Source organism: Chenopodium album, chromosome 3 (assembly GCF_948465745.1).
Source record: "Chenopodium album chromosome 3, dcCheAlbu1.1, whole genome shotgun sequence".
Taxonomy (NCBI): Eukaryota; Viridiplantae; Streptophyta; class Magnoliopsida; order Caryophyllales; family Amaranthaceae; genus Chenopodium; species Chenopodium album.
Genome location: NC_137836.1, coordinates 58,461,660 through 58,482,803, shown reverse-complemented (window position 1 = coordinate 58,482,803; position 21,144 = coordinate 58,461,660). Strand labels below are relative to the sequence as shown.

Sequence of the window (21,144 nt, the reverse complement as noted above, 5' to 3'; positions counted from 1 at the left end):
GGAGATAGCTCTTCAATTCTCTTGATTGCTACTATTGTTTGTCCTTTGCAATGCTTGAACTACTTGATTAGCATGATTATTGAATTAGCATGTGGAACCAATATCCCTAGCATTTAGTTTATTGAACTACTTGATTAGTCTAATTTTGCTATCATAACACCAACCATTTTCTCACTTCAATCTCCGAAATAGCTTGATTTAAGCTAAAGAGAACACCAACTAACTCCTTTGGGTTTGACCCTATACTTACCTATACTTGTTTTAGGTTGGTTTAGGATTTTATAAATAGTGTTTGATTTTGGGATAAGCAATTAACGACTAGTTTATTATTCCTTAATCAAAATGGCGTCGTTGCCGGGGAGTGAAATTGGTGCTTAGCTTTAGTTGTTGAGTCTATTTCATTTTAATTGAAAAAAAAATACAAAAAGATTTTGTTTCTTAAGGCTACATTTGTAGCCGTGCTACTAATATTTTCATTGAAGTTTTGCATGCACAGAGCTTGTGATCGATCCATTGTGCCTTTTGACCCGGAAATCGAAAGGACTCTTTCATGGAGAAGAATTGCTAGTCGATCCTTTGAATTTAGTTCTTGAAGCGAAGAAGGATTTGAAGAGGAACTAGGCATGGAAGATCAATTAAGAGTTGCTTTGAAAGAATTGGGAATTCCCGGTGCGTACAAGTTTGAGAGTGGAATTGCTCCACCTACAACACCGGCGAATGACTTCGAAATTAGGCCGGCTATGATCGCTTTGATCGAAAGGAGACAATATAGCGGAGCTAAGAATGAGAGTCCGTTGAACCATCTCAAGGAGTTCGAAAAGTATTGCAACACTATCAAAGTGAACGGAGTTTCTCAAGAATTCATCCGGCTAAAGTTGTTTCCATTTTCTCTCATAGGCCGAGCCTTGGAGTGGTTGGATAAGGAGGTAAAGACAAATTCCCTTCGAACATGGGACGAAGTCACCAAGGAATTCTTGTCCCGATTCTACCCACAAAAGAAAACGGCGGAGGCTAGAGCTTTGATTCAAGGGTTCAAGCAAAGACCTAATGAAAGCCTCTACGAAGCATGGGAGAGGTATAAAGAGTATCAAAGGGAATGTTCCCACCACGGAATTCCAACTTATCAAGTCATTCAAATTTTCTATGGTGGCCTAAGTCCTCAAGGAAAATCATGCCTCGATGGGGGTGCCGGAGGTCCCATAATGAATCGGACGAAAGAGGAAGTGGTGGACATTATAGAGGACGTGGTTAAGTACTATAGAGATTGGCAAGATGGTGAGAGGGATTCAACTAGCAAGAGTGGCTCTTCGGTGTCTCTATAGACCATCTAAATGCGATCAACAACTTATCCTCACAAATGACAAAGTTGGGGAAAGAAATGACCGCAATCAAGGCCAAGTTGGAAGGTTCCTTTTCTTCTCAAGCTTCGAATTCTCCCTCCCAATTTAAGGGGAGAGGTACCTTTTCTAACTCTCAACCCCCTCCCTCTTCAAATAATATGCCTAGTGGTTGCTTGTTTTGTGATGCATGTGGATCTTATGATCATGACTCTTGTAATTTCCCTCATGCTTCTCCGGAATGTGGTGATGATTCTGATAATAGTAAGAGTGAGCATGTGAATTATGTGTCAAATAATAATGTGCAAAGGTTTGATAATCAAAGAGGTCAATGGAATAGGAATTACCAAAACCAAGGTATTAATTTTGACAACTATAACCAAGGTGGTGGTTATAGGAACCAAGGGAACCAAAGTTCTCGTGGCAACTATAACAATCAAGGTTATAGTAGTCAAAATCAAAACCAAAATTATGGTAATCAAACCAAAGTTATGGAAATCATAACCAAGGTAGTGGAAACCATAATCAAGGTTATGGTCAAAATCAAAATAGGGGTAATTGGAACAATCAAGGTAGGGGCAATTTTCAAAATAATTCTCAAAGAGGTCCCCCACCCGGGTTTGTTCCAAAGACTCAAGGTGAAAATTACTATTCACAATCTTCTTCTAGGACCAATTTGGAGGAAATAATTGAAAATCAAACCAAGTTGTTGAATACATATATGGCCGTTAGTGACAAGAAGTTCAATGAAATGATGACCCACAACAAAATGCTCGAAAACCAAATTTCTCAACTTGCTAGTGCTTTGAAAGACCAAGCAAGCCCTTCTTTACCTCCCCAAGGCCTAGATCCCAAGAAACCCGTGAATGCTATTGTTATAAGGAGTGGTAAGGTTCTTGAGGAGAGATTGCCAAGGAGGAGTGATAACAAGGAGGTCCCCAAGGAAGTTTTGGTTGAGAATGAGGGAAGTAGAGCATCTTTAGATGAGGTTGTGGTTGAGACACCAAGAGAGGTGAGAGTAGAGAAAGAGATTGTGAAACCCAAGCTCCCTTATCCCCAAAAATTCATGAGACACAAATTGGATGAGCAATTTGGGAGATTTATTGATATGCTCAAAAAACTTCACCTTTCTCTACCTTTCACCGATGTGATCAACCAAATGCCTAATTATGCCAAATTCCTCAAAGACATCTTGAGCGGAAAGAGGACTTGTGATGTTGTGGAGGCAATCAATTTGACTGAAAATTGTAGTGCGATCATCATGAACAAAATGCCACCTAAGTTGAAAGACCCCGGAAACTTTTCCATCCCTTGTGTTATTAACAAGATGCAATTTGATAATGCATTATGTGACTTAGGAGCTAGTGTAAGCTTAATGCCATATTCGGTTTATCAAAGACTCGATCTAGGGGAACTCTTACCTTCTAACATTACCTTCCAACTAGCCGATAGGTCAATCAAGTTTCCAAAAGGTAAAGTGGAAGATGTTCCATTGAGGGTTGGGAAGTTTATGTTCCCGGTGGATTTTGCTGTCTTAGAAATGGATGAAGATGCTACCATTCCAATTATTCTAGGTAGACCCTTTCTTGCTACTTCGGGTGCTATGATAGATGTAAAATGTGCAAAGATTTCCCTTAAGGTAGGAGATGAGGTCATAGAATTCGATTTGAATGAAAGCATGAAATATCCAAGTTCTTCCCTTGAAAATTGCATGATGATTGACTCTCTTGATCATGTTGTGTCTTCCATGCATGAGCACTTGTTCACCTTTAACGATGCTCTTGAGAATGTTTTGTTGAACAAAGACAAGCTAGGTGTACCATGCAAGGAGGTAGCATTGTATGAGGAATTGCTTAATGGAAGCATGGAGGAAGTGGATGAACAATTGTGCTTGAAGATCTTAAGCCATGAAGCTTTGCAAGCGGCCGCAACAAAAGAAGGTAAAGGTGTGCCTATGGTAGAGCTCAAACCTCTACCATCACACCTTAGGTATGAATTCTTAGGCCCAAATTCCACTTACCCCGTAATTGTTAGTGCATCCTTGAGCGAGAGCCAAGATCAAGCGTTATGTTGTGTCTTGAGAAAGCACCAAGGTGCTTTGGGCTATACTATCGATGATCTTAAAGGTATAAGCCCCGCTTTGTGTACGCACCACATAACGCTTGAGGAAGGCACCCTTCCTCCTATTGAACGCAAAGAAAGCTACACCCTCAAATGGGAGAGGTGGTGAAAAAAGAGATCACCAAGCTCTTGGATGCGGGAATCATATTCCCCATCTCAAGCTCTAGGTGGGTTTCTCCCATTCATGTCGTTCCTAAGAAGGGGGGTATGACCGTAGTCAAGAATAAGAGTGGTGAGCTCATTCCAACTAGGACGGTCAACGGTTGGAGGATGTGTATAGACTATAGACGTCTAAATACATCCACCAAAAAGGATCACTTTCCCCTTCCATTCATTGATCAAATGTTAGAGAGACTAACAAGGCACAAGTTCTATTGCTTCCTTGATGGCTATTCGGGATTTTTCCAAATTCCAATCCACCCCGAAGATCAAGAGAAGACAACATTTACATGCCCCTATGGGACCTTTGCCTATAGGAGAATGCCCTTTGGCCTTTGTAATGCCCTCGCAACTTTTCAAAGATGCATGATGAGAATTTTTGGAGACATGTTGGAGGAAGAAATGGAGGTGTTTATGGATGATTTCTCCATAGGTGGGGTTTCATTTGAAGAGTGCCTAGTTAATCTTGAGAAATGTTTGGCTCGGTGTGTAAAGGTTAATCTTGTCTTGAATTGGGAGAAATGTCATTTCATGGTGGAGGAAGGGATAGTTCTTGGGCATAAGATCTCTCATAAAGGAATAGAGGTGGATAAGGCCAAAATTAAGGTTATTGAGAAGCTTCCACCTCCGGTGAATGTCAAGGGAGTGAGATCATTTTTGGGTCATGCGGGTTTCTATAGAAGATTCATCAAGGATTTCTCACTCATTGCCAAGCCCCTTAATGATCTTCTTCAAAAAGATGTTGAGTTCATTTTTGATGATAAATGCTTGGAAGCATTTGATAGATTGAAGAAGGCCCTAATCTCTACCCCCATTGTTCAAGGCCCAAGATGGGATCTACCCTTTGAATTGATGTGTGATGCTAGTGATTGGGCAATTGGAGGTGTTTTGGGACAACGTGTGGACAAGAAGCTTTATGTCAGTTACTATATGTCCAAGACACTAAATGGGGCCCAAAAGAATTACACAACAACGGAAAAAGAATTCTTGGCCATTGTTCACTCTTTCGATAAATTCCGCTGTTATTTGTTGGGTTCCAAGACCATTGTCTTCACGGATCATGCGGCTCTCAAATATCTCTTTGCCAAGAAAGAGTCCAAGCCAAGGTTGATTCGTTGGGTTCTTGAATTACAAACTTTTGAAATAGAGATTAGGGATAAGAAGGGTGCGGAAAATGTTGTGGTGGACCATCTTTCTCGCCTTGAGGGTGATCTAATTCATGATGATGGTCTACCAATTGAAGATAGAATGCTTGATGATGTCTTGTATGCCATTAAGGTTAAGGATCTCCCATGGTATGCCAACTTGGTGAACTTTCTAGCATGTGGGGAGTTTCCACCTTCTTTCTCCAAGAACCAAAAGAAGAAGCTCAAGAGAGAGGCAAGACATTACTTGTGGGATGAACCAATCTTGTATAAACGCGGGGTGGATGTCTTGCTTCGGCGTTGTGTCCCGAATGAAGAGGTGCCAAGTGTTCTAAAGATGTGCCATTCAGATCCAAGTGGCGGTCATATGGGCGTTTCAAAAACCGCCACTAAGGTTCTTCAATGTGGTTTGTGGTGGCCGCATCTCTTCAAAGATTCGTGGGGCTTTGTAAAGTCATGCGGCCGATGTCAAAGAATTGGGAATATCTCCAAGAGGAATGAGATGCCTCAACAGCCCATTCTTGAGTTAGAGGTGTTCGATGTTTTGGGATTGACTTCATGGGACCATTCCCATCTTCATATTGTAATCAATTCATACTTGTGGCTGTGGACTATGTTTCTAAATGGGTTGAGGTCATTGCCTCCCCTACTAATGACCACAAGTTAGTGTTGAAGTTGTTCAACAAAATCATCTTCCCAAGGTTTGGCGTGCCTAAGGCTGTGATAAGCGATAACGGTTCTCATTTTGTTCACAACGCCTTCCAAAAGATGTTGAGGAAACATGGAGTGCATCAACGGTTCGGCCTTCCATATCATCCTCAATCGAGTGGCCAAGTCGAGGTCTCCAATCGTCAAATAAAGCTCATTCTTGAGAAGACGTTTGCAAGGAATAGAAAGGATTGGTCGGACAAGTTAGATGATTCTCTTTGGGCTTATAGGACGGCTTTCAAGACGCCTATTGGTACCACTCCATATCGCCTTGTCTATGGCAAGTCTTTCCATCTCCCGGTGGAGCTTGAACACCGTGCTTTATGGGCAATCAAAAAGATAAACTTTGATTTAGAAAGTGCGGGGAGAAAAGGTGGTTGGATCTTCATGAGCTAGAGGAGCTTAGACTTGATGCTTATGACTGTGCTAGCACCTACAAAGCTCGTTCCAAAGAAGCTCATGATAAGCTTATTGAGAAGAAGGAGTTTTGTGTGGGTGATAAATTCCTCCTCTACCATTCGAGAATGAAGTTATTTCCCGGAAATCTTATGTCAAAATGGAGTGGTCCATTCTTGGTGAAAGATGTTTTTGCTAATGGCACCGTGGAGATTTCTCCTTTGGATTCCTCATCTTCTTTCAAGATTAACAGTCATCGGCTTAAGAAATATTTTGATGGAGTGTTTTTTGGTCTTATTCATAAAATGATTCTTTTCAAACCACCTTGAGTGGGGTGGTAACGTCGAGCTAACGACGTTAAACAAAAGCGCTTACGGGAGGCAACCCGGATTCTCACCTTTACTCTCTTTTCCTTTCTTTCTTTTATTTTTGGTTTTTTGTTGATTTTTGCTCTTACCCTTTCTTGTGTTTTTGGGTTTTTTTGTAGGGTGCCTTCATTCATCATATATGGACTAAATGTGTTTGTTGAGGGTATTAAGAGGTTTTAGAGTGCAGGGGAGAGGGCACCCCGCGGGCTTGGAGAGGCCTCGGGTGCCTGACAGGGTAAAGTCGTATCCCCTAATCAAAAATAATTCCTAAGTCCTTTAACTAAAGCGGATAGGGAAGTAGGGTCGATCTCCACAGGGAAACAAATCTTTCTATTCCTAATAAACTAAATTAATCTAGATTATGAAGTAACCAATATTTATATTTGAATAAGAAACTAAACTACTAAGATTGAGAATAGGGAGAAAACAATAAATAAAAGGATCTAGGGCATAGGTTCACCAATAAATAATACTCCGGGGTTAAACATAATAATCAATCATTGACATTGCATAAATAACATGATTAACAGGCTCTCGCAATTTATTAATCAACATAGATCTAAGTTCCTATTGAAAATAGCCTTTAATACCAAATTAACATCTGCTCGATTCATCAATTCAATATTGTTATACTTTTACAAGCCATAATTGTAAAGCGTTAAAACAATTCAATAAGAAATTATCATGCAATATCAAAAATCAATAATAGTCAATCATCAATGCATCAATTAACCATAACGTAAAGGGCTTTCGCTACGTATTACAATCACATAATTAATCTACCGGTATTAAATCTCATTTCTCGAATCTCGACTTAACCATTTATAAATTAACAGCAATAAATTACCCCTTCATATTATTTATGGATCCCCATAAACCCTAGTAAGAAAACTACTCACACAAAATAGAAGCTAAACTAATCAAAGTAATAAAATAAGACATGATTAAAGGAGCAAGAATTAAGAGAAAGAGAATAAAAGTATTAAAGTAACAAGGAAACAAAATAATAAAATTGATAAAGAGTAGAGATAGAAAGAAAAACTAAAAGAAACTAAATTAATCTAAAAACTAAAACTAAGAAAAACTAGCCTCCCCTCACGTACTACTAATATCTCCCTTTTATCATTAAGGAAGACTTTCCCACTAAGTCTCAAATTACTATAAACTAAGATAAAATTATGAAAATAAAATCCTAACAAAAGATAACTAAGCATAAAGCAAATCCTAAGATTCCTACCAAAAAAGTCTGACAACAAATCTTAGAAATCCTAATTCTAACAAACTTAATCACCGCCTACCTACTCCTTAAAGGCCCAGATATATCCAAGCCCTAAACTAAACGCCGACAACTGTAGTTTTAGCTGAAGACGTCTTTGCTTGATCGGGCCCGGGTAGTTCTTTATTTCCAGTTGGGATGCCGGGCTATTTACTCCTGGGCCCAAGCTTCCTTCCTTGCATTTGTTGGTTTGTAATAATAATATACAAGTATAACTTGTATAATCTTGGACTTTCTCATGTATCGAGCCCTTAATCACCGAATTAAATTTCTTCAATTTGTTATTGGGCTTTGAATATTTCGGTCATAAAATACGATCATACTCTAATATCTTTGTAGTAGCTCAATAAGCTCCGGAATTATCATAAATCTGCAAATTCCTACAAAATAATACCAACTCTACAAAAACACTAGAAAACGTATATTAGTAATAAAAATAGCTCTGTAGAGCTCAAATAAGCACAAATATGACCGTGGGATAGGGAATAAAATATATATAAAATAGACTCATCAAACTCCCCCAAGCCAAACCTTTTCTTGTCCCTAAGCAAAGCAATGAATAAATAAATCAAAACTTCACCCCAAATACAATTAAAATCAATAAATATAATTCAAGGTAAATCTGATAAACATGTATCAAAGTCAATCAATCAAATCCATCTAACTACCAATCTTCCTTAACAATTGTCAAATAGAGCAAACCACAAGAGCATATAGAATTCAAGACTAGTGCTCACACACTTTACTCTCATTTATGTGGCGAGTAAAAGATGTACTCGATCGCTCTCCAACCAACCCCTTTAATGTGAACAATAATGCCCTCCCAAACTCACAACACTCGTGTGTTTAAAGAGATAATCACTCAACCTACTAGTCGATTCGAAATATATCAAATCATTCTTTGCATTGATAAAAACTAATTTCTCATTCACACAACTCTATGCACAAAGGTCGGAAGGTCTTTAAAGCTTGTAATGTAAGGTTAGGGTAAAGGGTAGGAAATATTTGGGAAAATGTGAGAGTAAAGCCATGCTTAAGGGAGCAAAATCCTTATAAATAAAACCAAGGTCAAAAATAAATAATGACCAATAAATCTCCAGCATACTCAACTCCACCAAAAATTCACCAAATACAACTCCAATCATATCAAATAATTTCCAACACTTACAATAAATCACTCATAAAAATATAATAATATAGAACTTGAATGAATAAACAAACTTTACTAACAAACATGAAATTTTTCATTGAAACTCAACTTCTAAATTTTTTCTTTCTTTTGATCAACCTCCAACTAGAACATTTGAACATTAAACAAAATTTTTTTTCTTTTGCTCTTTTTTTTTCTATTGAAGTTCACTTATTTTTTTCATTTTTTTTTTCTTGAACTTCTCTTTTTTTTTTGTTCATAACGCCATACTTTATTTTTTCAAGAAGATTAAACTTTCAAACTCATCAAAAATAAACTACGATCAAGAACAAAATAACTTCTCAAAACCCACCCAAATTGTGCAAATAATAAGCACACTACAAACTCCCTCACCTCACTCACTAATAGCTCCCCCAAGCCAAGCTTGGGACTAGTAACCAATGGGGCTCATATAGGCTTGTAACGTGGCTAAAAAAACAATAAAAGGACACAAGCAACAACATGGGTAACAAGAAGGGAACAAATGTATCTAAAATCATCTGGAGGCTTCCTAACAGAACAAATGCCTCCGTCCTCTTCAATGTGCATAATATTGAGTCGTACAAACATTACTCATAGTTAAAAACCAATACTCAACTTCATTGACATACTAGGAACTATGGAACTATCACAAATTCCTAACCAAATCAACTAGTCAAGCATTATATTCACAAATAGTTGGAAAAATTGACGCATGTTTAGGTTTCAAGGCAATCAAACATCAAATCATGATCAACTAATCCACAATGCTTATCATCATATACCAAGAATCAAAATAATTTTCTCAAGTAAGGGGCACAGGGAAGCATGATTCATAATTCATTGGAATAAAACCAACCTACGAAAGCAATAAAATCTATACTAAGAAAAATAAAAGTAAAAAGAGAAGAGAAAGAGTGAAAGATGTACCATACGAACACGAGAACCTCCCCCCAAGCTAAATCGGACAATGTCCTCATTGTCTTAAAGGGAAGCTAGTAGTCAAGGTAACTACTCTTCATCATCACCACATCAATGTCACCAAAGCCTTGAGGATTGCAATGCATCTCTTTGGAACAAAATTGGGCAAGAATGAAACAAAGTGTTAGTGGGAAAAAGCTCAAATTTGAGTCAGGTTCACTATTCTTATCATAACTTTTAATATATAAATGATAATACAGTGATTCTAATTTCATTGGAAACTAGACTTGAAGAGCTTTCCAACGACAGGTCACACGCAAAAATCGTATAAGAAACGCAAAAGTTATGGCCTGTCGAAGTTGACGCAGTTTGCTGACGCGTACGCGCGCCCGATCGGGCGAGCTCTGCCCGATCGAATACGAGTGCAGTTCCAGCGCGATTGAAGCCTTCTCTAGCTCGAAATCTGCACAAAAACAAACTCCCACAAGCATAAATTACACTCTCCTTACCTCTCTAAAATAAAATAAAAATAAAATAAAAATAAAAATAATAATAAAATAAAACACACACACACAAATAAGAATAAACTAAACTAGAAAGAAAATTAAAGTACGGGTTGCCTCCCGCAAAGCGCTAGTTTATCAAGGTTCCGCTCGACCATACTCCTTCTCTCAATCGGAAGAATTCAATGCCTTGAGTAACTTATCAAACGCTCTGCAAACATTTCATTAAACACTATATAGGGCTTAATTGCAAGCACATTAATCCCTACCAAGAAAAGGTTAGGAGCGCATAAAGAGAACTCAAGGTAGAAGTAAAAATAAAAAGAGAGAGATGAAAATACACCACAACCTTCTACTTCCTCCGTTAAAAATTTAGAATTAATAGAACGAATATGGAGGTAGTCATTGTCTTTATCGTCCAATAATGACTTTAAAATTTTACCCTCACAAATAACCTCATCATCAACAAAGGAATTATCAACCACCGTTTCTACAACTAACGATTTTTCAATCACCAATTCATCAACCAATGATTTTTCAACCACAAATTCTATAACGGGTTCTTCATCCTCAATAACATTCATATTATTATAGTGTCCATAGACTTTTTCATCAAGAGCCTTCCAATAACTTTCATTAGCAACTAATCGTTTTCGAATATGATCATATGTATATGGAAAGACTCTAAAATCATCCGGAGCACGCACAAAAAACTCACTATAAGGGCATTCAGGATTTTCATGACAAAGACGTTGACAACTACAGTAGTTAGGTGCTGCATAAAAATTATATAATTCTTGTAGTGACATAAGCATGGATATTTTCAACTCATAAAAAAAATTAAATTAAAAATTTTTTTTAAAAAAAAAATTAAAAATAATCTAGACTCTAATAATAATTAGAAATAAAAATAAAACCGTTTCCCCGGCAACGGCGCCAAATTTTGACAGGGTAAAGTCGTATCCCCTAATAAAAAATAATTCCTAAGTCCTCTAACTAAAGCAGATAGGGAAGTAGGGTCGATCTCCACATGGAAACAAGTCTTTCTATTCCTAATTAACTAAATTAATCTAGATTATGAAGTAAACAATATTTATATTTGAACAAGAAACTAAACTACTAAGATTGAGAATAGGGAGAAAACAATAAATAAAAGGATCTAGGGCATAGGTTCACCAATAAATAATAGTCCAGAGTAAAACATAATAATCAATCATTGACATTGCATAAATAACATGATTAACAGGCTCTTGCAATTTATTAATCAACATAGATCTAACAGGCTGTCGCAATTTACTAGATCTAAGTTCCTATTGAAAATAGCCTTTAATATCAAATTAACATCTGCTCGATTCATCAATTCAATATTGCTATACTTTTACAAGCCATAATTGTAAAGCGTTAAAACAATTCAATAAGAAATTATCATGCAATATCAAAAATCAATAATAGTCAATTATCAATGCATCAATTAACCATAACGTAAAGGGCTTTCGCTACGTATTACAATCACAGAATTAATCTACCGGTATTAAATCTCATCTCTCGAATCTCGACTTAACCATTTATAAATTAACAGCAATAAATTACCCCTTCATATTATTTATGGATCCCCATAAACCCTAGAAAGAAAACTACTCACACATAATAGAAGCTAAACTAATCAAAGTAATAAAATAAGACATGATTAAAGGAGCAAGAATTAAGAGAAAGAGAATAGTAGTATTAAAGTAACAAGGAAACAAAATAATAAAATTGATAGAGAATAGAGATAGAAAGAAAAACTAAAAGAAACTAATTTAATCTAAAAACTAAAACTAAGAAAAACTTGCCTCCCCTCACGTACTACTACTATCTCCCTTTATCATTAAGGAAGACTTTCCCACTAAGACTCAAACTACTATAAACTAAGATAAAATTATGAAAATAAAATCCTAACAAAAGATAACTAAGCATAAAGCAAATCCTAAGATTCCTACCAAAAAAGTCTGACAACAAATCTTAGAAATCCTAATTCTAACAAACTTAATCACCGCCTACCTACTCCTTAAAGGCCCAGATATATCCAAGCCCTAAACTAAACGCCGACAACTGTAGTTTTAGCTGAAGACGTGTTTGAAAATTTTTACCTACAACCCCCTTTAGCCAATACTGCCTACTCCCCCCAATTATACTACATCATTTTACCTGTTTATGCTTTTTTTTTCTTTTCTTTTTTTTTTTTATTTTATTTATTTATTTTTTTTATCTTATCTCTCAAGTCATTTATATATATGATTCAAAACCTATTTTTCTGATTTTTGCTTCTTTTTTTTTGTATTTTTTTGGCATTTTCTCTCTCTTCTTCAACATTATTTCTCTTTCAATCACTTCTTTTCCTCTTATTTATGGATGAATCATTGATTGGAGTTGTTGATTGTGATAATGAAGTGCTACATTCTCCGATTGCCGAATTTGATCAAGATTGTGAAGTTATTTTGTCTCTGATTGGAGTTGTTCAATTTTATCAATTTTGTCTCTGATTTCATTCGATTTTTCAAGTTTTTTTTTTAATCAATTTAGCCTCTGTTTTAGTTCAATTTGGTTTGGTGTTATAATTTAAGTGAATTGAAGTTTTTATTTTAATAAATTTTGTCTCTTATTTTGATTAGTATGATTTATGATTCAAGTTTGTTTGCTGTTTTTAGTTTAATGATTGTTGATTGTGATTTGTTTTCTGTGAGTGATTAGATTTTTTTTATATACGTTTTCGTGGTTTTTTTTAGTAGTTTTACAATTTTGATCAATTTCATAATTCTAAATGATCATTATGATTCAAACTAATGTTCTGTTATAGATGTTTTAATTATATTTTAAATATTTAGTACTTTATTTTATTTTATTATTTTGATCAAATTGATAATGCTAAATGATCATTTATATATGTACTGTTTTGTATTTGTACATATTTGTCATTGATTATGTTCATTTTTAAAACTTATGCAGCGGGTGCTAGTGATGAAATTTTGTATGAAGAAGCAACTAAATCAAAGTTACTTTTTACATATTTTAATTCTGAACAAGAAATTTATGGCAGGTACAATGAATATGTTTTTAAGAAAGAATTTAGTATTGTCCAAGTGCGTGCTCCAAGAAAAGGCCAAGTTCATTCAAGTGCTCCAAGTGATGTCCAAGTTTCTTTAAGTGTGCCAAGAAAAAAGGTTCAATTACGTCCAAGTGTTTCAAGAAATTTTCAAGTTCCTTCAAGTGTTCCAAGAGATGTTTAAAGTGTTCAACGTGGTAGCTAATCAACATATTTCTTCTAAGTATGATAGGTTGTTAGCTTTTTATTTTTTACACTAATGTAGGGAATAGGTTGACAAATAATAATAAGTAAGAATTTGGATTGAAACAACATATATTTGTTCCAGCTTATTTTTTTTTTTCTTTTTCTGATAAGTGATATGTAACTGAACATGTTTTGTTTTGACACTGAACATTTGCCTTTTTGGTTACGAACATTTTATTGTATTTCGTTAATTTCTTGATATATATATATATATATGTATATAACAAGCACTAATGAATTAAAAAAAATATGAATATTAATTTACTTGATCATTTAGAAATCCATAAATGATCAAATAACCGAAAGAATAATATTTGTAGTAATATAAGCTTCCATAAATCTTCTTGCTCCTTTTCTATTGCCTCTAGCTTCTTTTTAATCCAAATAGCATCAGTTGAGCAATGTATTGTATTCTCAGCTTCTTGATTTGGTGTATCTGTAAGTCAAACAAATTACAATGTCAATGTGTGTATTCATTGTTATGAAAATGAACATTATGCTATATGTCAAATTAACTTACTTGTGGTTCAACATGCTTTTATCAAAATATGATTCCTACATATTACTATGTTGTTCATTTTTATCTTTCAATATAATTGATGGCATTATCTCCTTATAAATTTAGGCTCATAGTTTTCATCTCTAAATTATTGCAACGTGTGTTTCACTCTATATAGAACATAACTACAATATATATTGTGTTTGTAAATCAATATATATGCATAAACATTATATTGATATTACAAATTTAATAAATGTTCAATTGGCAAAACAAAAATGTACATTATGTTTTATATAAATGAACAAATTATCACAAATAACATAAACATATATATATCACAAATAATGTAAGTGAAAATAAGTGATTTATTTTTGAACATATTTTAAAATAGAATCATATTTTAAAATAGAATCATCAAAGGTTTATGATGAATGAGCAATATGTAATTTATTTTTGAACATTTTTAGACATGTGAATGAACATACATTAACATATGTGTGAATAATATACACATATCCAAATGAACATCTATGTATCAAATTCGAATAAGCATCTATCAATATTTGAGCGAAAATGTATGTAGTATAACATTCAAATGATGCTCATGAGCATATAATTTAATATGAAGTTAAACATGTATTAGTATAATCAATGTGGATATTTTCAATATGAGAATGAAAATGTACGTAATTACATTCAAATAAACATATGTTTAAATACCAGTAAACATTTATTAATATGTAAAGATCATGAACAAAATTAGAGTAATATTCTCTCAAGAATGAACCCTAGTAGATGTAAGGTAAGAAAATAAATGATCATATACTAGTATCATAATGAACATCTATCAAATTGAAAATGAACATTTACTGAAAATGAACATTTGTTCAGCAATCGTCTTCTCCGACGGAACCTTCGAAGTATTCTTCTCTGTTTCGTTTTTACTAATTAAAAATACCACCAAATATAGTAGATTTTAGTCTATTTTGCACAAAAATAAGTGTAATTATAGTAGAGTTTGTTTTAGAATATCAAAACGCAAAAAATAAATATATATATATAATCTAGGGTTTACATTCAAAATTCTACTTAAATGAACAAATTCTTACTCTTCTTTTTCGGAATTTAGTTGCGATTGACGAACTTCATCTCGAATGTCAGACATTTTTAGATGTTTTGATGCAATTTGCAGTAATTTTAAAGATTTTTTTTCTTGAATTGTAGCGATTTTGAGTATTTGAAGAGAGAGAATATGGTGTTGAAGAGAAATGGAGAATTAACTGCAAGTTCTAACTAGTGCGGTTAGTGGTATGCAGTTAGTGGGGTGTGGTTAGTGGGGGTAAGGGTTTTACAGTAATTTCAGGGGGGAGTAGGTATTAATGGTTAAAGGGGGGTGTAGTGAATAAGAATTAAGACGTGTTTGCTTGATCGGGCCCGGGTAGTTCTTTATTTCCAGTTGGGATGTCGGGCTATTTTCTCCTGAACCAAGCTTCCTTCCTTGCATTTGTTGGTTTGTAAAAATAATATACAAGTATAACTTGTATAATCTTGGACTTTCTCATGTATCGAGCCCTTAATAACCGAATTAAATTTCTTCAATTTGTTATTGGGCTTTGAATATTTCGGTCATAAAATACGATCATACTCTAATATCTTTGTAGTAGCTCAATAAGCTCCGGAATTATCATAAATCTGCAAATTCCTACAAAATAATACCAACTCTACAAAAACACTAGAAAACGTATATTAGTAATAAAAATAGCTCTGTAGAGCTCAAATAAGCACAAATATGACCGTGGGATAGGGAATAAAAATATATATAAAATAGACTCATCAGTGCCCTTTCTTTCAATATTGGAAATCGGATCAGTAGCTCTCCGCGGGCTCTCCGCGGGCGCGGGTGCCTTAGAGAGAGCTCGGGAGAAATTCAGAGAGGGCGCGGCTCATTTTCTCAAATTTGGATCAGGAACTCTCCGCGGTCTCTCCGCGGGCGCGGCAGTATTGGAGCGGGCGCGGGAGAATTAGAGAGGGCGCGACCCTTGGTCACGTATGAATTCTTCGGATTTTCCAGAAACTTTTCGCGGTTGCCCCGCGGTCTATCTGCGGGCGCGGAAGTTTTGGAGCGGGCGCGGCTTTGTCGAGAGAGGGCGCGGGGATCTGGGTTTGAATTAGCCCGGTTCCTCTCTCTTTCTCTCTCCTCTCTTATTTTCCCTTTCACTCTTAATTTTCCCCATTCTCTCTCTTCCTTCTCTCAAACCCTAACCCCCAAATCATCTCTTTCACTCAATTTTACTCAAATTCACCCTTATTTTCTCTTAAATTTCCATCCAAACTTCCTTCATACTCCATTTTCATCAAGTTTGCTCTTCTTTCTCGTGGTTTTCTTCGGGAATTTCGAGTCTACTTGGTTTTGTGCTTGCTTTTAGTCTTCAATTTTGGTATACTTCTCACCTTTGTTTTATTTTTGTCAATTTCAATTGATTTTTATGCATTGGTTGTGAGTGGCCTTGATTAAGCTTGAGTATGTTGTTTTTGGTTGTTTGTATGGTGGTTTTGGAATTATTTTGGATGTTTTTGTGCTTATTTTTTGTGATAAACTGTTAATATTGTTGGTTGTTGTTGGATTTTTGGTTGTTTGTTGCTTGTAACAGGTACTTTGTAGTTTGTGGTGGTTTTAGGTGGTCCTTTGAATGGAGGTTTGTTCACGTTGGTGGTAGTGTTGAATTTGGGTTTTTTTTTGTGATTCATTGTGTTGGTTGAGCTTGAAACTATGGATTTGTTGAGGAGAGTGAAGAGTAGCAAGATAAGTTCAAAACAATCCCCCGGCCAATCCTCTCATGGCCAACCTTCAAACACCGAACCCCCTCAAAACCAAACTACTCAAGATAATGCCCCACCTCCTCCTTACCCGCTCTCAAATTTCATAACCGGGCTAAACACACCCCTATCTATAATAAAATGAAATCCCGGAAATTTAGACCATCCCGCAACTATTTTCCCGAGGATATGGAAAAATTGGGTGTTGATGCCGACCTTCACATTTTGCTCCGTAATCTTGGTTTGGTTGAGTTTGTAAAGTCATCCCCCCGAACTTATTTGGAACCATGCATTGAATTTTTCTCCACCTTTGAGTTTAATATGACGGGGGATACCGACTACATCATCTCTTTTAAACTTTTCAATTCCAAGCATACAATGAACCTTGCGGAATTCAACAAATCCCTTGGTTTCAACCCAAATACCGACATCTTTGAGCCCTTGGTTGCCCTTCACAAGACCGAATACAATGAGGTTGCTTGGTGGAGAGCCATATCTAGGAAGAAGTCGTTTGACTCTAAGGAAACGGTGGGTACTCTTGGCTAGTGCGAAATGTGCACCATTGTATGCTCCCAAACCCAGCTGCCACCTCAATCACTCGAGAAGCTAGGATTGTTTGGAGGATTCCCGAGGATGACAGGAGGGTTGAGAATGTTATGGAGGAGGATGATGGTGATGAGGACAATGATGATGATGATGGGCATGATGGTGAAGGTGGAGAAGGAGAAGGTGGTGAAGATGAAGAAGAGCAACAACAACAACAACCGCAACAAAGAGGAAGAAGAAGACAACAACATCACCAACAAGACAACCAAGGAGATGCTTATCTCCGTGAGATGGAGGCTATGCGTGAGCATATGGAGCGCATGCAACTGGGCATGCAAGGTATGTATTCGAACCATCAAACTTTGTCTTTTCAAACTAGCGCCCTATATGACGCTAGTGTGCGTAGGGGGGAGGTCACTCCTCCGCTAAACTACCCTTATGTGTCGCCCCAACAAGGGCTGGTGCCATGTTAGGGTGGTGACAACCTCCCCACATACCCATATTGGCCCGGGGTTGCGAACCCCGATGAGCCAAGGCGTGACTTCCCAGATGAGTCCGGTCATTATGACTACCGGGTCTCGGGGGGGAGTGATTATCGGGGTGACCCCGACTATTACTATGTTCACCCCACTCACCCCGAGCTCTGTGTGCAACCGGAGCCTTTTGACCAATTATCCACATCTCAACTTGATCTTTTTAAGGGTCGCTATGGGTTCCTTCCCGGTTATACCGGAGGTTGGGATGTGGATGATGGTGGTGCCGGCCCTAGTGGCCAATAGTTTCCCCCTTGGTTGTTTGATTCCCTTTTTTTTTCCTCCCTTTTAGCTTTGCATGTTTTTAAGCATCGCGGTCGATGCCCTTATTTTGTACAGGGGGAATCAAATAGGATGTTTTAGGGTAGGTTTTTGGGGAGGCACCTTGGACTCTTGGGGATGTCTTTGAAAGGGCTTTGATGGATTTCTTTTGCTTCGCTCTTGGTAGTCTCGTTGGTATGTTGTCTATCTTGTTGTTTTGTTTTTTATGATGATGTTCTGTGGCCCCTTCTATTGATGATGATGATGATGGTTTCTCTGGTTCTTTGTACATAGTTTTCGCGTAAGTTTACTTTTGTTTGCTTTTGTTTGGAAGTTACTAACAATTTCATTTTGTATATAGTCCTTTTCTTTTCTTTTTCTCACCTTGCTCATAGCCACTGCTTTGGTCTTCGAAGCTTCTTAGAGGAGGTCGTTCTTGCACCTTTATTATTGCAGCATAGCTTGGACGCTTGGTGAGGCCTTTCTTGTTTTATCTCTTTACTTTTCTTCTTTTACTTTTCTTGGTTGCTTAGATTAGGATTAGTTTTAGGAGAGTTGAATGGTTCGAGGATGTATGATTATAACACCTAGTGTGTTTGGGGTCTTTGGCGATGTGGCCATTTGACCGCTTGTTTGTCGATTGGGAAATACGTGTAATGATTGCATCTTTGTCCTTTTCTTTGTTCTCCTTCTTTTCCTTCATCTTGGTTTTCCATATTTTCTTTTCTTTTCTCTTCTTTTTTGTTCTTGGTTTTGTACATAGCTTTTTGAGGCTTTATTTTTCACTCTTTCATTCTTTTTTGACTTGGATTTGTAAACAATGGACTCTTTCTTTTGGATAATAACCTTACTAGGTAGTCATGGTATGCACGGTTTGAGAATACGTTTGGTTGATTCTAGGATAAAGCATGCTAGGGTAGTTGTCTAGAACTAGGGGGATCATGAAGCCGGATTCTACTTGTTTGTGGCATGTTGGTAGTTGCTCCCTATCTTCGATTTGACAACCTTAGTGAGTTTTTGCTACAACCATGTGAGATTCATACTTTTTCAAGCTTTCATCATATTCTTGCATGAGCGGCATGGATCATTGACTTTCGCAAACTTAATCTTGAATCTTAACGTATGATTCCTAAGACCGAGACCGAACCACCTAGGGAGGACAAGGGCATCTTTTCGGGGAGGTATTTTTCCTTTTTCTAGGATAGTTTCCTTATTTTTACTTTTTGGTTTAGGGATACATTTGCCTTCTTGATAGCCCTTTGAACCTTTTTCCCTTATTTTCAAGCCACATATTTAGAAATCTTGAGCCTTTTGTTTCATTTTCATTTTCTCTTGGTTTTTGTGAAGCAATGGTCAATGTTGGAAGATTGTGGTGTATAAGTTTGGATTTTGGTTCGAATTGGTGAACAAGGTTGAGTTGTTTATATTTGGAAAATAATGGCAAATGACTAAGTAAAAGCCTTCCAAAATAAAAAGGCAAGGACTACTGCTTTGATAAAGTAAGAGAAAAATTCCAAAAAAAAAATTCCAAAAAAAAAAAAAAAAAAAAAAAACATAAAAATTCAAGTGTCTTTCTCCCTTTTATGCATTGAGGACAATGCTCCTTTTAGATTGGGGGGAAAGCGTTTGCGCTTTTTGTTCTTATGATTGTAGATTGTTGCTTTGAATAAGCTTGGAGGTGTTAATATGTTTTTGTTTAGTGATTACTCGATTTTGGTGTTAAGATTTGGCCAATCTTTGCTTCACAATTTAGGTTAACCACCAAATTTTAAATTTATCCTACCTTAACCCTTTTTGTCTTACGTTACAACCTTTGGGGAGACCTTTTGACCTAGGGGTTGAGTCATTCATCGGTGGAGGGAATCATGGTTTATAGCCTACGGAAAGGGGATGCGAAGTCAAGATGTCGAGTAAGCCAAAAATTCGATCTTTTTCCGGTTCCTTCGTGGAATCTATGAGACGCTCACTAAGGGGAGATATGAGATTAGTAGGGGGTTGAGCTTAGCATATTTATAATTCAATCAACCTTAGGTATCTTATAACGTGCATACCATTACTTACTTTAGAAAGGTTGTTATTCATTTGAACCATAGTCACTTTGTAAAGTCCATTTCACAAAGATTTTTATTTTTATTTTGTTTTTCATTATTTTCTCTTTATTCTTGTATTTTGCCTCATTTTTCCTTCTTTTGTTTGTTTAATAAGAGTTATAGGTTATCTCTAGAAAACCTTTACGAGAGCATCACTCGTCCTCTAGAGCGATCTAGGGGTTTAAATGGCTTGTCTTTTGTTGCTAAAATTGACCGTGATTCCTACGAAAGTGAGTTAGTGTATATTCTCATCTCTTTCTTTTTCTTTTCTTATTTTGAATAAGCCCTTATTTTTCCTTTTTAGCCTTTGTTTTGCTCGGGACGAGAAAAAGTCTAGCTTGGGGGAATTTGATGAGTGTCATTTATGGCACTCATAGGGTAGCCTTTTATGATGATTTCATCTTCCTTTTTATGCTTTCTTATCTTATTTTCGGTCCTTTTTCCTTTAATTCCTTTCTTTCTTTCTTTCCTTGTGTTTTTCGTGTTTTCTTCGTGTTTTCCTTTTATTTGGTTCTTTTTCCCTTTTATTCCTTTTCGTTGTTTGTTTTTGTAGGTACATAAGATTTGTCTCTACAAGGGAATCAAGATGGGCTATATTGACTAAGCAAGGAGGAAATAATCGGCTTGGAGAGGGCATGGAGAGGGCATCAAGCCCTGCCAGTCTGCCGCGGGCGCGGGTATGAAGGCCGGGGGCGCGGGCTCATATGCACAAAAGTGGCAGATTTCGACCAGGAACTCTCCGCGGTCTGGCCGCGGGCGCGGGTAGATTGGAGAGCCCGCTCGTACCAGAGAGACCGCGGCCCTCTAATCATCCTTTGGGAGCAGGGGATTCGCCGCGCTTTTACCGCGGGCGCGGGTGTTTTTGCCGCGGGCGCGGGTGTTTTTGCCGCGGGCGCGGGCTAGAAGACCCACGGGCGCGGATGTTGCCCAGAAAGCCCGCGGAATTTTTAATGGGTTCCGTACCC

General features: G+C 36.7%; 1 non-coding gene across 1 annotated transcript; it reads right to left on the bottom strand.

The window, feature by feature from the left end:
* Positions 1-1,008: 1,008 nt before the first annotated feature.
* Positions 1,009-1,114, bottom strand: LOC145626083 (small nucleolar RNA R71). The gene has a single exon (XR_014110951.1). It is a non-coding gene; the product is annotated as a small nucleolar RNA R71 (small nucleolar RNA).
* Between the last annotated feature and the right edge of the window lie 20,030 nt (positions 1,115-21,144).